The sequence below is a fragment of the Elephas maximus genome, chromosome 2 (genome assembly GCF_024166365.1).
Source record: "Elephas maximus indicus isolate mEleMax1 chromosome 2, mEleMax1 primary haplotype, whole genome shotgun sequence".
In the NCBI taxonomy this organism is placed as follows: domain Eukaryota; kingdom Metazoa; phylum Chordata; class Mammalia; order Proboscidea; family Elephantidae; genus Elephas; species Elephas maximus.
In genome coordinates this window covers 173,601,228-173,605,307 of record NC_064820.1, presented here as the reverse complement: position 1 = coordinate 173,605,307, position 4,080 = coordinate 173,601,228, and positions in this window count along the sequence as shown.

The window sequence follows — 4,080 nt, the reverse complement described above, 5'->3', positions numbered from 1 at the left end:
GTGAGTTTGAATTTTGCTCTACCTTTTTTTCCAGCTCTGTCTGGGATCCTCTATTGTGATCCCTGTCAGGGCTGTCAGTGGTGGTAGCCGGGCACCATCTAGTTGTGCTGGACTCATTCTGGTGGAGGCTGTGGTAGTTGTGGTCTCTTAGAACTTTGGATTAATTTTTCCCTTGTGTCTGTGGTTTTCTTTATTCCTATGGAGTAAATTTTAAAAGTTCATTAAGAAATATCAAGGAAAACATAAATATAAGGAAAAATAAAACATGTTTATGGGTTGGATGACTCAATATTACAAAGTGGTCAAATTTACTCCAAATTGACCTGTGGATTCAATCAAGCCAATCAAATTTCCACTAGTTTATTTAATAATTTATAAGCTGATGCTAAAACCTACAGGGGGTACAAAGGACTAAAAATAGCCGAGATGCCCTTAAAAAAGAACTAAGTGCAAGAATTTGCCCTACAGATAAGTGGTAGCTATCATAAAGCTGCAGTAATTAAAACAATGCATTTTATTGGTAAAAGGATAGACAAGCATACTATTGGAACAGAATAGAAAGCCAAGAAACATATCTATGCCTATACGATTTTTGAAATATAAGAGGTGGTATTATAAAGTAGTAGGAAAATGCTGTAATTTTCAATAAATGGGGCTGTAATAACTTATGCAAACATCAATTCCAAGAGGATTAAAGGCCTAACAGTGAAAGACAAAACTATAAAGCTTTAAAAAAATAATGCAGGAGAATATTTTTATAGTCTCTGGGAAGGAGAAGAATTTCTTAAATAAAATACAAAAGCACGGCTTATAAAAGCAAAGACTGGTAAATTGGGCTACACTGAAATTTTAAAAAATTGATTTAAAAAAACAAACAAAACATAAATAAAATGAAAAGACAAGCCACAAAGTGAGAGAAAATATTTGCAACAGATTAAACCAGCAGAGGACTAGTATTCAGAATATGTAAATTATACATATATAAATCAATAAGAGAAATATAGAAACCAAGAGAAATATGAGCAAAAGACTGGAATAAGCATTTATCCAAAAAAAAAAAAAATCCAAAGGGTTCATAAACAAAAGAAAAGCTGGATAACCCTACTAGTAATCAGAGAAATGCAAATTAAAGCCACAGTGAGGTGCCATCACACCCATACCGGTTTGACAAAAAAAAAAAAAAAAAAAAAAAAACTGGCAATGCCAAGCATTGAGGAGGTAGAACAACAGAAATCTTACACATTTCTGGTGGGAATCTTGGAAAACAGTTTGGCATTATCTAAGAAGGTTCAAGAGGTACGTGCCCCCCGGACCCAGTAATTCTGCTCTTTGGAATATACTCCAGAGATACTCCTATACACCTGCACAAGGATCCATGTATGTCTAGAATGGCACTGCCCATGGTAACCAAAACGGACTATGAAACACCCATCTAAAGTAGGATGAACAAATAATTTGCAGTATATCTGTTACTACGAAAACCATTCAGTAATAAAAATAACCTACAGATACATACAACAGGGACAGATATCACAAATATGCTGTTGAGTGAAAGAAGCAAAAGATTACAGATAATATGATTTTGTTCAGCAAAACTGTATATATATAAAATTTCGGGATATATTAAAACAAAACAAAAAAACAAACCCATTGCTGTTGAGTTAACGGAAGCATAGGACCCTCTAGGACAATAAAATTGCCCCATAGGATTTCCAAGGCTATAATCTTTAGGGAAACAGACTGGCACATCTTTCTTCTGCAGAGTGGCTGGTGGGTTTGAACTGCCGACCTTTCAGTTATCAGCCAAGTGGTGCTTAACCACATCGCACTGGAAAAAAATGCAGAAGCCTGACAGTACCGATATTGACGTGAATCATCGGAAGTTCTTCTCACTGCCAGTGGGAGTGTAAGCTGGCATAAGCACTCTGGAAAACTGGTGAACATTATTTTGTGAAGTGGATGCCTAAGAGAAGAGAAAAATGAGCATGTGGGTCAGGGCCAAAGAAGAACGAGTAAAATGGAATAAAACGAGAAAGGGATCTCACTGGCCTTGACAATGAGCCGCACTCTGAGCTGAGTTAAATTAACTCTCTGCACCTGGAGTGGAAACCCTGGTAGTGGAGCTGTTAAGTGCTACGGCTGTTAACCAAGAGGTCGGCAGTTCCAATCCGCCAGGCGCTCCTTGGAAACTCTATGGGGAAGTTCTACTCTGTCCCATAGGGTCGCTGTGAGGGGGAATCGACTCCATGGCAGTGGGTTTTTTTTGGCACCTGAAGTAGAGCATGCTCAGAAAGAGTGGCCACCCCCGCTGCTCTGCCACCCGTGAGGTCTCCGTGGGAGGTGTGGGACCTGCTTTTTCAAGGTGAGACCTACAGATAGGATTTCCTACGGTGACTTATAGCTCAGCCGAATTTTCTCTATGGTGAACCTTTTTGCTGTTTTGTCACGTGGAGCCTAGCAGAGCTGTTGAGGGTAAATTATTTCTACGCTCCTCTGAGTTTCCTGTACTCTAAAGAGAAGCAGCTTTAACTTCCCCTGAAGGTTAAGCTTGCTGCGTCAATGTTGAGATATCTCAACACACTGACTTGCTCTTGCTGGGCCGCTGTTTTCTGGGCTGCAGGACAAGACCATTGGGAGGGGTGCTCTAGGCTGGCTCTGGTACTCACCAGAGTGTGACCTCAAGCTTAATCTCTGGCGTTCATCCACAGCCCTCTAAGTATAAACACGTTGCCATCGAGTCGATTCTGACTCATAGCGACCCTACAGGACAGAGTAGAACTGCCCCATAGGTTTCCAATGAGCGACTGGTGGATTCCAACTGCCAAGCTTTTGGTTAGCAGTCAGGCTCTTAATGACTTCACCACCAGAGTCCTTTTTGAGAGAAAAGAAACATATTTGGTTGTGCAGGTTTTCTTTCCTCAAATCCCTTACTCACCCCCATTGGTGGGCGGGGGGGAGGGTAGGGGCAGGGGAGAAGACAACTTCTGTTTTTTCCGCCCAGTATCCATTTTTCCTCCTGAAATACACTGATTTTTCTTTGGAGGAGCTACCCTTCTTTCACTTTCAGTACATGAAGTTTGAGGATGTGACCCCAGACTAAGCCAATTAATGCTTTTTGACCCTGTGGATGCAATGATTTTTCAGGAACGTGTCTGTGACCCAGTTTGGACCCATGAAGAGTGTGAGTTCCTGGACCTGTGTGGGGGCAGCCACGAGATGTGTTTTGGTGTGAGGATATGTGACCCATAGCTACAGGAGAGAGGACGCCACGTAGAATCAGAGGGAGAAGCCAGCACTGAAGACAGCTGAGAGTTGAGTTTAGATAGAAAGTAGGACCATTGAGTCAAGTCTTGCCTGAAGCTGGACTTTTCAATACCATCAATCAAAACAAGTACAGTTCAAGCCAGTTTGAGTTGAATTTTCTGCCATATGCAATATAAATATTTGTCACAGTACAGGGTCTTTGGTGAGAGACGAAGAGTTTGCTGGTATAAGAACATACCACAACCAGTGTAAGAACACACCAAAATCATGCTATAAGAAGTGGTCAATAGCAAGGGAGAGATTTGTCTTGTGACTGTGTATTCCTTAAGCTCTGAAGGACCTGGCGTTCCCTCTATGTATGGCCAGGATCTCCGTGGTCTGAACTGACCTTCTCAGCGCTGGGGCCTAGTGGGAAGGGCGAAGTGTGAAAAGCAACTTGTTGCAAATGAAAGGACTGAGTGAGACCAGAAAAGGGAAAGTACTTCCAGCTCCTTTCTGAGGAGGAGTCAAGAACTGACAGGGGATTCATTGGAAAGCGTAAAGAAATGTTTACACCTTCTCCTGGATTCCACAGATGTTCATGATGTTCACTACTGACCAGGAGTGAGACTTTCTTTCAGGCAATGTATCCGCAAGATGTACGGACATTAGTAACAAGTTACTTGTTTGTACACATGTGTAGAAGTACAGAGAAAAAACTCTGAAAGAACACCCATTATGTTGACAGTGGTTATTTTATGTTCCTGGGATTGTGTCCTTTATTTTATGTTTATTATTATCTTGTTTTTCAGAATTTTCTACAGTGAATGATTATGT